Raw genomic sequence first — 13,659 nt, forward strand, 5'->3', positions numbered from 1 at the left:
TTCTGGTCAGGCAGGTTTTTAAGAGCATTTCTAGTTGTAGTGGTTCACAATTCTGGTTCCTCAGGCTAATATTTAGGCAAATGTTTTAGGATTAAATGAATAAGATTAATCTGATGATTAAACTATTGGAGACATTGTTGAGATGCTCACTAGCCCAGTGGAATTCTAGGTTTTGGGGAAATTCTAGTGTAAAACTCAATGAATGGCCCAGAAGTAGTGCCAAAGTAAAAAAACAGTCTTAGTTGTAGTGTTAGCTGCTGTCATTTATAAAGGATTTAATAGGGTAAGCAGAGGAATAACTGACGCGCCGTCATTTTATGTGTGGTTGAATGGATTCACCAAGAGCTCGGAATGAAACGACTGGGGAAGCAGTTGTGTGCAAGCGGGACCTTCATTACTAAAATGGATTAGACCAATATGCTGAGTGACCCATTTATTCCTTTCCCATTGCATTTGGATTTCATTACAGGAGAAGTCAAAAGGCCATTTTCATTTTGGACTCCAGAAAGGTCATTTGTTACTCTTGTTTTTATTTCCCTGTTCTTAGTTTTGATGATGAGGAAGAAGAAATTGAATGCTGGTAGTATTTGATTAGTCTCACCATGAATTCATTATTTTCTGACGATGCCTGCTGGGCCTCAGACTCTAATTGTGTCTGTCAACGTGGTAAAATACATTTAGGATTTAGTCAGCCTACTGTAGACTATTGAAAATGGGGTTTAGAAAAGGAGGCTTCACATCTCCTGAAATCTTTCTATGCTGGCGGCATCAAAAGTCCCCTGAGAGCTACTCAGCAAAGTACAATAAATAAAATAACTCCTCTATGGAAAAGGCAAGGAAAAAGAAAAATAAACCCGGGACTTTATTTTGTGGATTAATCTTGGTCACAGTTGTGAAATCATAAGGAACCAGGAATGGTAACAGCATGAATAACTCAGAAACTTCATCTACCCAGGATAGTATACTGAGTATTTTGATTCCATGTAATGGAGTCTATATTTTATTCCAAGAAAATAAATGAAATTAACCTTCTTCTTCTTGGTACCTGGTACGCAGCCTTTATTTATTTAAATCCTATTTTCATAAATACCATACCAACTGCTAACCATAACATATTTTGAAAAGCCTCTTTATTAATATTATTTTCTTTTTTGGTCATAGAAGTTGCTTTAAAGTACTTAAGAATTTAAAAAAGAAAAACTTTTAAGAAAAAATATGGGCAAAGTGGCTTCTAGCTATACAAAATTAACTGGATCTAAACACACCTGTTAGTAAACAACGGTAAAGAGACAGTGAGCCCAGTCTCTGGCCAGTGTATTCTTGAAGCCGGAGGGATGATGCATCGTGAAAAGAAGCTGCACACCAGACTTAAGATTTTATATACTGATTTATTTTGAAACCGAGAAGACTCAGAGTAGTTTGGGATCTAACAACCCACTTTTAACTTATCCATTTTCATCGCTTCTCTTAGATGAAAAATAAGTGGCGTCATTCGTCGTAAAAGATCTCCCTTTACTGCCCCTCTCTGAAAAAAGGAGAAAACAAAGCAAAAGAAAAACCAGAAAGATATGGATTTTTATCTTCCCAATTGCTATTTTTAAATTCTCAGTAATATCCCATTGTCATTTAGATACAGATAAATTGAAGCTTTTATATGTTTTAAATTTATACCTTTTTACAAGTTTGATTTAATGAACAAAATACCTTCAAAGAATGTCTCATGCTAGAATGCAGTTTGCTGCAATTTATATGATTATAATAGAAAAACATTTACTAAGGTGTGTTCCATATAAACCTATTCTGACACATTTCTCTTTACTAGAAAGCACATAAAAATACTTTGGTGCATTATATATTGAAATGAAAATGTGGGTTTATTAGGGAAAATTGCCCCATATTTGGTGAATGATGAGTTCACATAGTCAACAAATATTCAAAATGAACTGATTATATATTACACATGGGTGGGAGCTTTAGTGTGATGCCAAGAAGAACAGATAGTAATTCTTGTCCATAACGGCTTTTATTGGGCTGGAAACATAATAAGCAAACACACACACACACGCACACACGCACGCACACACTTTGCTAGAGAAGTTAGGATCACTAAATAGAAAAGAAAGTGGGATAAAAGTTCTAAGGGGAAGGTGATACAATCCCCACATTATAGGAGGTGCTATGCGTTAAGCAATGCGTTAAGAGTGAGAGGTACCATGTTATGTATTACTGCCTTGACTCCTATGAGTGTTGTATTGCCTAGGAAGAGTCTGCTCACACAACAGTTGGTCTTCTGCTCTCCTGATTACCATCTTTGAATATTTTATCCCTGGCGACTGGTGTCATCAGAGGGTAACCTCACAGTACATGGAGTTTTGTGGGTGGTATACTACAGAGTTTGATAAGTATCTTCTGTTGGTCACCTGTGTTGACTACCCCCACTCTTAGAAAGAGTCAGTACCTAATAGGGATGGAAGCAGTCACCCTCAGGAGAGGCGTACTCAATAAATGTTTTAAGTTAATGGAAACAGAAAATTATTGGTATCACCCAGTAACTACTAGGGATTTCAAATTTCTTTGAAAGGTGCTTTTTCCTTTTCCCGTTTTAATTAATTTTGCTTTGTGCTCATGAGACCAAATGGCTTTGATAGAAAGTGACACAGAGAATCCTTATACCCTGGTTTCCTGGGAAACCAGGCCAAGGAGAGTCGTCTTATACATCTTGGTTTCCCCTAATGAGGGTTGGTGATAAGAATGTGAATGTCACTTTGCAACCCATAAATCCCAGGAAATCATTATTTTGTAAAACTTTTAATGCACTTTTGCAGATTTTCAGATTAGAATACAAGAAGAAATTTACTCACATTTAATTACTCATGGGGCCTTTCATAAAGTATGTATGTGTGGGCTTGTCTGGCTGTGTCTGTGTATCTGATTATTTTCATTTTCTGCGTTACAAAAGTGCATGTACTGAGAATGATGTGTTGACTGTGACAGCTTCCAGCACGGAAACCATTTCCTGAGATATGAGCACTCAAGATTTTCAAGTTAAAAAAAAATAAAGCGTTAAAATATCTTTAAATCCCAGCTGATTGTTTTCATCAATCAGTGTTGACAATCAGCTTTGTGATGCTCATCCTGGATGCTCGCGCTCGTTGAGGGACTGAGTTCTTTCCTCAAGCCTTTTGCTGGCTGCACTTATTTATTTTATTTGCTTTTCTCAAGTGATTTGACAAGCATCTTGTGGTTATTCAACATTATTTATGATTCAGTAAGAAAACTTTTGGGAGCAAAGTTTTTAATTGCTAACACACAGCAAGTTGCAGTTTCCTTCATACATTTGGAAGATGCATTGTATATAACAATAGTTTTCTATCTGTTAAAAAATCTCATTTTAGTGTAATATACATTACTTTAGGCGGACACGTATTTGCCATGTGTGTATTAGCTCCATATTCTACCTGTTGAAGGTTCTCCAGCATAAGTCATAGGCAGAAAGGAAGTGTGACCCAGATACACTCTGTTTAGAATTTTGTTATTGTGTAATCAGGTAACAAAACACAAATATAATGAATGGTTGTATGTGAAGACTCATGTTCATCTCTTATTACAGAATGCATTCAGGGAAGACTAAGTTACAGTATAATTGACCACTGATTGTAACAATGTAACAAACTATTTTGAGATTAGCATTGATTGAGTTTTTTCTATTTCTGAATGCTGAAAACCAGAATTTCAACTGTTTAAATATTGTTTAAACACTATTTAATATGAATTAAAAGAGCATTTATAGACATACTGGGCAAGCTACATTATGTTCAAAAGGGAGCAATGAAGAGAGAAGTATAAATTCTTCTTAGGCAATTTGACTATGCACCAACCACCATGTAAAAGAATTCTGACAGAATTCGAATGCAGCTGGAGTCAGCTGGAAAAGACTAATGGATGACATAAAATATTAGATATTTTGATAAACAAAGAAAATGACAGCTGCCTACCTCTATGTTTCCCAATGTTTTCTCCCAAGCAGTAGAAGGAAAAACAATAGACAAAAGAATATCCTTCTCATAACTTAAATATCATCTAGGCTTTAATAAAATTTTAAGTAAAAGAAAACAAGAGAAATCAGATTCCTGTGAATGTTTTCTTTTTGCCAGTAACATCCAGGTTCCATGACAAAGGAAGACAAAGCTAGCTATAAAACATTAGCATCAATCTGAAATTAAAATTTGAATGTGGAAGTGAGTAAAATAAGGAATACATTTTAAAAGCTGACGGAACTTAGGAAAAGAAAGAAAATTGCAAAACTAGTTCAGAAAAGAAGTTACCAAAAGGAGGCCAGCTTCATAAATAAAGATGCTGACCACCAGGCTTTACCACTTGAGTTGTGTCCCTAGGACCCACAAGGGGGAAGGAGAGAACCAACGGCCACAGTTGTCTTCTGACCTCCTTGTGGGCATAATAGCACTGTTGTACCCATGTAAATGCATGTACATATTCATATCTTGTCCAATTAATACAAAGCAATATATACTAACCCAGAAATATTTATTCCAAAAATTTGAAGTTGGATGATGGCTTTTGAGAAATCACTAATGAGATACATACATACATGCAGGAGAACATCGTGTGTTCTAGACCAAATGCTCCTCACAGATTTCAATATTGAAAACCTAACCTTTCAGGCAATGTCATTGAGGTGGGGGCCTTCCAGAAGATGGCTAAATTGTAAGGCCAGAGCCGAATGGGATTTACGTAAGCATTACAGTGAGGATGGAAAGGTGTCCTGGCAGCCAGGAGCCACAGAATACCACAACCACACCAAACAACAAACCTCACAAAAGAGATCTAGTGGGAGGGAAATAAGTAGGGGGGTGGCTGCCTTTGCTCAGGTGAGAAACAGCGGAGAACTGAACAGAAAGCAGGGCTTATATAGAGTTTCTTTGGGAGGGTGGTAAAAATTTTCAGGGTGAAGCTTTTTAGGATGAAGACTGGTGGGATTTTCATGTCCATGTATTGGGCTTTATACTCAGTAGGGCGGGGGCTGCGTGTAGACGTTAGGGGTGGAACCTGGCTGTTGGAGGTCCTCAGGGGAGATGTGTGTGCATGCATGACCACACATGCTTTTTACATGGGTGCCAGGAATGTGAACTCAGGTCCTCATGCTTGCACAACAGAAGTCCTTGCCCACAGAGCTCATTCTAGTTCTCTTATGATTTTAAAAGACGTACAAGGTTCTGAGTGTCCTGCTCAACACTCTCTATACTGATGCACCCTTTGCCCTTTGGTGGCCATCTTCACAGGCTTTGAAGTGTGACAAGGTGATCGTAGCTGGGGAATCCTGCTGCACAGGAAAGTGTTATCGATTTCTTAGAGAAGAAGCAGGGACTTGAGATGTCGCCTATAAACTTGGTTGGCAGATCACAGCAGCTTGTGATATCTAATTTACTATAATGAAATCATAGTGTTCTCCGGTCCTCCAGCCGAGAAGGGAAGGTGAAAGTTCGTGGAAGGGAGGATCTTGAGCAGCCAGGTGTGAAGGACTGTTCATTCCCATAGTCCAGTCTCATTTTGAAAGATGCTGGCTAAATTCAACTACTCTGAGTTAGTCAGACAGACTTCTCAGACAATGTAAACGTATATTTGTATGTGTATTTATATATTCATCATTTGTGTGCACATTATGATTTAGTTGCTCGAACAGTAAACTTTATTTTTCTGTGTCATGCTGGAACCATATAGATTGTTGGAATTTCACAGTTAATATGCTCAACAGTAAATTTTCTTTGTGCTTAGCAATGTTTCCCAGCATCTTTTCAGTTGTAAGTATTTTCCTTCAATAATTAAGTCACTAGCAGTTGAAGAGATTTTGACGTCTATTTTACTCAGCTGTGACTTAAGTTATAGTTTTTCATGGCTGCTTTATTTCCATACTGCATGTGGCTTTTTAGTAGGAAGAAACAAAGCTGATAATGACATTTCCCACAGAGTCAGTGCCTTTTCAGGAATCTCTACGGCTCTGAGGATGCTCTTAGCTCATTATCTGGTATCCGCATCATCTCTGAGTGGCCAAGCCCCCCTCTTTCTTCAGTGATATAATGAATGGGATAAATTCTGATAAGGAGCAAGACGTCTTTCAGTGTGACATCGTTATTCCATGTTAGATCCTCTCTCATCAGAAATTGGTGCTGTAATGGAATCTCTGAGGCTCACAGTGATTACTTAATCATTAGGACAGTTTGAATAGAATTTGCTCTATTTCTCTTACTAAAAGCTACTGTTCACAAATGTCAAAAAAATTAGTACAGTCCTTCAGAAGGGTGCTAGAATAGCTAGAATACTCATAATCACAGATTCTATAGTCAGCACATCTCTTGAAATCATTCAGCAACAATGGAGTCCATAACTCTGAATTCCTCTGTCTTTGCAATGGGGTAGTACCTGAGTATCTATTTGGTGACAGATGAAGACATTTTTTTTTTTTGCACACACTGTCTAATTGCTTTAGATTCTAGACAGCTTGGTGAGGTAAGTAAAGGTAGCTTCAATTTACAAATAACACTGAGATAGTGGGAAGATACTGTTTTTTTGCAAAATCTAATGACTGAAATGTCATAGTTGGTATTCAAATAGTCTCAGTCCAGGTAACATAGTCTGTGCGCTGTCAGCTAGTTCTCACACACAGCTATATCTGTGTGTCCAAGAAGCAGATTAGATTCTATAGAGTCCTGTGAAGCACACGGGAGGTCATTAATTGAAAAATTCCTATGTGAATACATGCTTACAAAGCTGTGCATCGTAATTCACGTTTTAAACTACGACAATAGATTCCCTTCTCTTTGGAGCAAAAGCCACAGTAATCATGGACAGTACCTTAATGAATTACTATGCTCAATCCTCTCTACAGACCTCCAGAGGAGGTTTGAGTAGCTCTTATTGCACATCTGAAAAACAACTGGGATTTGAGGGTTATCATTTAATTTACTGTTTTTCTGCTTTGGAGACTGTTAGGTTTGCTGGAAAACAGAAAATAAGGCAAGAGTCATGAGAATTTCTCAGTTGGAATTTCATTTTTTTTCCTAAAGTTCCACAACTGTTTGTTTCAAAACAGAGGAAATTGTAACTGTCGGAGAGCAGAGCCGACTATAACTTTATGTTTTGTTCAAAATAAAAGATACTTTTCATTGCAAATTGCATGGATCCTCTGGAGTAAATTAAGAAGCAAGAGACTCTTCATGTAGTTCTGAATGGGGCAGACAAGGTAGGCTGTTTATGCTTGGGCATTGTGGTAAGGTGTTTTTTCCTCATTTTGACTAGTTAGAATGGGCATTTTCACGCTCTTTACTCCATATGTGTAAACAATGTAACCTAGGCTCTTACTCTTTTCTTTTTTTGCTGATCCACATGTATGTGCTATGTACGTTGTATGCATGTATTTATATTTGTTTATATGTGCTTCTCTACTGTAATATGCATGTTTTTTTTCCTACCAACTATAAGTATTTGTAGTTTCTTTTTTTAAACTTTTACAGTTCAGCCAAACTCCTACATGAACCCTGATATGGAATTGGAGACATTAGAAAGTGGAGCACAATGAAATTACAGAAATTTCTTCTGTAGAAAATGCCCTGGGTATTCTCAACATCATAAATTACATGTTGAGAACTTTACTTTTCATCATTGCAAACCGAGGAATTTACACCAGAGGTTTAACTAGCACAATTATGCTCTAATACCACTGAAAAGGATCATCATGACAGGCAGGATGTACAGATGGAGAAGATAGACCAATGATTAGCCCATGATTCAAAACCACTTGCAGGTGAGAGGGTTTGTTGATTGTTGAGTGAGCAGAAAAGAGGCTGAATGCTGAAAACACTTTGTGCACCCTTCCCATAGTTGAGTATGGGAATTTGGGTCTCAGCTTCTGAGATGAGTTGCTGTCATTAGGTCCATGTGTGAGCTGATATTAAACCAAGTTTTCCAAATGCCATTTGAATCCATACAACTGATATAAGGGGGCATCTAATGCCCACCAGCGCTTGACAAGAGCAAAATCAAATCTCTTGGTGAAGATAATATCATTTTGGCTTACTTTTACTCTTTGTCTCTTTGCTATCAGAATTATAATAAAATGTTCAGCATAATATGAAAGTAAAATAAATGAGTACAGTCTGAACAAAGAACAGCCAAAAATTTAATGCAAGAGAAAAGGAAGCTTCATATATTGGCATTATCAGATAAATATATATTCAATGACAAGATTTTAAATTATGAGAAATACAAAGATAAAACAAGTAATTGAAAAATGTCATAAACTCCATGTAGGGTTTAAGAGCAGAGGTATGAGAGAATTAGTGAAGGGAAATGGAGACTAGAAGAAAATATATACATTTAAGGACAGAGAGATAAAAAGATGGAAACAATTCAGGATAGATGTAGAAACCATAGAAGACACCATAAGATTGTTTCTATATATAAAATGGAATCCCAGGATAGCAGAAAAATGGAAATGGAATGAGGTAGGAATACTGTTTTAAGAAATAACTGAATATATCTGACAGATTCAAGAAGGTGTATGAATCACGGTTTTGACAATATCACATCAACCTTTTCAACACACTGAAAAAGTGAAGTGAAATGTTAGGAATATCAGGAAATAGTTAACATATCCAGAGTAAGAAAAAGATGGCCAAGAGGCAACAATTAGATAAATGTCTAAATTGTTGATTGGGATAAAAAAGATAATAAGCCATTTCTGCTCAGTGTGGATGCAAAGATAGTAAGTGGAATATGTGTAAATTACTGTAAGGATGTTATACTGGTTGACTCTATGACAAACAGGTTGGGTGAAGAGAAGATTCACCTGTGTGAGTCAAGATAATTTATGACAGATAAAAAAGAAAGGCGAATGGATAATTTTAATAAAAGCAGGAAAAATAAGCTGGAGACATGACTCAGTTTGAAAAGTACTTGTCTAGCAAGTGCGAGTCCCTAGGATTGGTTTTCCAGTGAGGCAAAATTGAAGCGTAGCAGTGTCTATTAGTGTCAACACAAGGGAGCTCGAGGCAGAAGGAACAGATATTCAAAGTCATTTCAGCTACAAAATGATTTCAAGGCCAGTCTAGAATGCCTTATCTCAGCATATTAAATAAAGGAAAAAGAAACAAGGGGAACAGTTTTAAATTTTTTATGTATTAAGCATATTTATATAGGGATTTGTACTATCCCATGCAATCTCAGTTTTCTAGATTAGGAAGTGATATTTATTAATTACTTTTTATCCTTTCCTTCAATTTTTTATTTTCTTGGGACATAAAGCATTTTCATATTAGCAAAAGGGTAAAACTTTGATTTTTAAGACTCATAGAAGGTAAAGATAAAAGGCAGACTTCATGAAAAAGACCAGGGAGATCAATATGTAGAAGTCAAAATGTATTTCTCTATATTAGTTGTAACAGTTAGATAATTTAAAAATAATCACCTACAGAATCCCAAGTCATGAAGAACAAGTTAAGCAACTACACTGGACCTTCATCAAGCAAATATAAAATAATATTGACAGTGACTCCTTTTGCGTGTGTATTTACATGTTTTTGTTTATTAAAGTGAAGAGAACAGCATCCCTCTGCTGTGGTTTCTCCAGGATTGTCCACATGCATTTATGGGAAAGGATCTCTCAGTTACCTGGAAGTCACCAAGTGTGCTAGACTGGTTGGCATAAATTCCGTGAATCTGCGTTGTCCTCATCTTCCTTGTGCCTTTAATAGCAAGAAGAGCCTACCACACCTTTTACATGGATGATGGGGATTGACCTCAGGTCCTCATGGGTGTAAGGAAAGTATTCTCCTGACTGAGCCATTTCCTTAGTGCTCAAATCATCTTAAAACCATAGGAAAATTAAATAACAAACAATGTTCATGCACTAGACAGAAGACGCAGTGCTGTCAGCCTGTCAATGCTCTCCAAGTTGATTGACAGTTTCAATGAAATGTCTGTCAAACAACAGACTAGTTATAAAAATATTGTGTTTGCATGTAACTTGATGTGTCAATTTGAAAATTTTATGAAAATGGAAAAAAGCCCAAATGAGTTAAGACACAACAGATGAAGAACAAATAGGAGAGACTTGCTCCGGCATAAAGCAGAGATTGCTTTAGATCTACAGTAATTAAACAAGGACAGCTGTCTGAAAGAATAGACCACTGGTTCCATGGAGGAGAATGGAAACTTGAGAGGAGCCTGAAGCAGAGAATGAGATTGTTTTGTGAGGAGTTTATCATTCAGAACTCTGGGAATGGAGCGGGCCTTTAAAATAAAATGTGTTTGTACAATAAAGGAGCATATAAGAAAAGAATGTTATTTGAACCTGATAGCATATGCAAAAATCAGTCCCTAGAGGAGTAGCTATAAATGTGCAAAAATAATCCCCAAATTTCTTCAGCAGGTAATAAATATAGCCATGACTTGGGATAGAAAAAGCTAAAGATTTAAGAATATAAATGAAAAGCTTCAAAAGCTGATTTTATAAAACAATTCTTAAAATTCTTATTTTATCTTTTACTTAGGTGTGTGCATGTATGTTCTAGGAGGCACAAGAGCTGCAGGTGGATATGAGCCATGAGTTTGGACTCTGTCATCTAATCATGGGTCCTTTGTAAAAACAACCCTTTCATGACCACCTCTTTCCAGGTCCAAATTAGCAGCTCTCTATGGGGACAGTGTTCAAAATATAAGTAGTCAAGAGTTTACATTTATGTTCTAAACATTTCCAAATGTTTATGTGAAAACAAAGCCAGGGCATTTCATAGGCACTGATAGTCAAGTGAGTAGCATTCTCAGACTCAGAGCAATGTTCCTGCCATAGCAATGGATGGGTACTACTGGAGTTTGGGTGTTGGGCATTTCTGCACATCCCCTATGCTAATGGTGTGGCCCCTGCATGGGAATCAGTTAGAGATGAGAAAATGAAGGCTAACGTGAGTTTCTCTGGTCATTGAGGTCATGACTCCACTCCCCAAGAGCTATTATAGTTCCTTGGACCTTACTTCCCCTTTCTTTCCTGTATTGTTATCTAATACAGTTTGTGTCCACAGACCCTCATGGCCTGATGTGCTGTTTCACCACAGGAACAAAGCAGCAGGGCCAGTTGATCTCTAACTGCAACCTCCTAAAGTGTCAGCCCCAACAAATCTTTCCTCTTTATAATTGACTATCTTGGGCATTGAATAGAGGGAATGTCTGCCATGATGAGTCAAAGGACAACTAGGTAGTTTTACGTGCTCATCAAAAAGTAAAACATAAGGACTGGCATTCCCTTTAACAGAGGACACTGGAAGCTGATGCAAGACTGGTCACTTACCATATATTCTACTTTGATATCTATGTCTCTGATAGACCCATGACCATGGGCAATGTGGGGAAGAAATGCTTACTTGTCTTTCACTTTCTGGTAACCACAGTCCATTTTGGAGGGAAGCAGAGACTTTTAATGGTTTGCATTTCATGGATTGCTCAGCTTTTTTTTTTCAGGACTCCAGGGCCACCTGCTCAGAAGTGGTATTGAGGATAGTCTCTTGGGTCCTCTGACATCATTCAAGAAAACTCCATATAGACATGGCCGTTAGCCGGTCCGATCTGGGAAGTCCCTCGGTTGAAAGTTCTTTTTCCCAGGTGCCTCTTAGTTGTGTCGGGTTGATAACAAAACTAACCGGTGTTGTGGAATGTTAGTTGAAGGTTTGCTGCATTTGTTTATGCTGTGAAACATTTGTTTAATGATGCAAAGATATGTTGCATTCTTTTCTGTTCCATTTGTTTTAACTCTGTGAAGCTATATAACTTTGTCTGCCAAAAACTCCCGATTGGTCTAATAAAGAGCTGAACGGCCAACAGCTAGTCAGGAAAAGAATAGGTGGGGCTGGCAGGCAGAGAGAATAAATAGAAGGAGAAAGAAAATGAGGGAGGAGCAAGCAAAGGAGAAGGAGATTAGGATGATGGGGTCAGCCACCCAGCAATTCAGCCAGCCACAGAGCAAGAAGGAAAGAGATATAGAATAAAGAAAAGTAAAAGCCCAGAGCAAAAGATGAATGGGATAATTTAAGTTAAGAACAGCTGGCTAGAAATAAGCCAACCTAAGGCTTGACATTCATAAGAAAGAATAAGTTTGCATATTTATTTGGAAGCTAGGTGGTCAGCTCCCAGAGAGGAGAGAAACAAAACAAAACAAACCAAACCACCAGTATACATGTAAGGACCAATAAGGACAGTCTGAGAAGAACACTCCCTCCCTTCTCTCCACCTTTTCTCTCTTGCTCTAATCTTCATTTGCATTTTTCTTCTGGCTAACAGAGTCTGGTGGGGAACATAATTCAAAGCATAACCATATGAATAATGAAAAGGTGCAGTGTGTTTACCCTAAGAATTTAGCCATTTAAAAGCAAGCCAATGAGCAGGAGGCAATTTTACAGGGTTGTGAACATACATTGCTAGATTTGAGTTTTGATGCAGTCTTTTCCTGTGTGTTTAATCTTGTTCAAGTTCCGTGAAGCTTTAATTTTACTTCCCATAGTACAATGGACATCGTAATTAAAACACTTGCCTAGCATGACCAAGACTCTAGCTTCTGTTCCTGGAATCACCCACAAAATTGTGTCTCATAAACATGCTAAAGGAATGAGTTAGTATCTTTCTATATATTTTAAAACAGCACCTTGTTTGGGTCTGGGTTACCTCACTCAGGATTTTTTTGGTAGTTCCATCCATTTGCATTCAAATTTCAAGAAGTCATTGCTTGTTATTGCTGAGTAGTACTCCATTGGATAAATGTACCACATTTTTTTTTTATCCATTCTTCAGTTGAGGGACGCTAATGTTGTTTTCAGGTTCTGGCTAAAATAAATAATTCTGCTATGAACACAGTTGAGTAAATGTTCTTGTGGTATGGGTCTGCATCCTCTGGGTATATGCCCAACAGTGGTGTTGCTGGGTGGGTCTTGAGGTAGATTGATTCTTGATTTTCTAAGAAACAGCCACACTTATTTCCAAGGTGGTTGTGCAAGTTTGCACATCCACCAGCAATGGAGGAATGTTCACTTTACTCCACATACTCTTCAACATAAAGCTATCATTGGTGTTTTTGATCTTAGCCATTCTGACAGGTATAATATGGAATCTCAGAGTTATTTTGATTTGCTTTTCCCTGATGGCTGAGGATGTTGAGTAATTCCTTAAGTGTCTTTTGGCCACTTGTAATTCTTCTGTTGAGAATTCTGTGTTTAGATCTGTATCCTATTTTTTGGATTGGATTATTTGGTAATTTGATGTCTCATTTCTTGAGTTATTTATATTTTTGGAGACTGACGTGGGGTTAGTGAAGATTTTTTCCCATTCTGTAGGCTGTCATTTTGTATTAGTGACTGTGCCCTTTGCCTTACAGAAGCTTCTAAGTTTCAGGAGGTCCCATTTATTTATTGCTGCTCTCAGTGTTTGTGCAACTGGTGTTATGTTTAGTTATATTTAGAAAATGGCCTTCTATACCCATGCATTCAAGACTACTTCCTACTTTCTCTTCAATGAGCTTCAATGTAGCTGCATTTTATGTTGAGGTCCTTGATCCATTTGTACTTAAGTTTTGTGCATGGGGATAAATATAGATCTATTTGC

Source organism: Microtus oregoni, unplaced genomic scaffold (genome assembly GCF_018167655.1).
Source record: "Microtus oregoni isolate MIOR12 unplaced genomic scaffold, Mior012 000007F_ref0000211, whole genome shotgun sequence".
NCBI classification, from domain to species: domain Eukaryota; kingdom Metazoa; phylum Chordata; class Mammalia; order Rodentia; family Cricetidae; genus Microtus; species Microtus oregoni.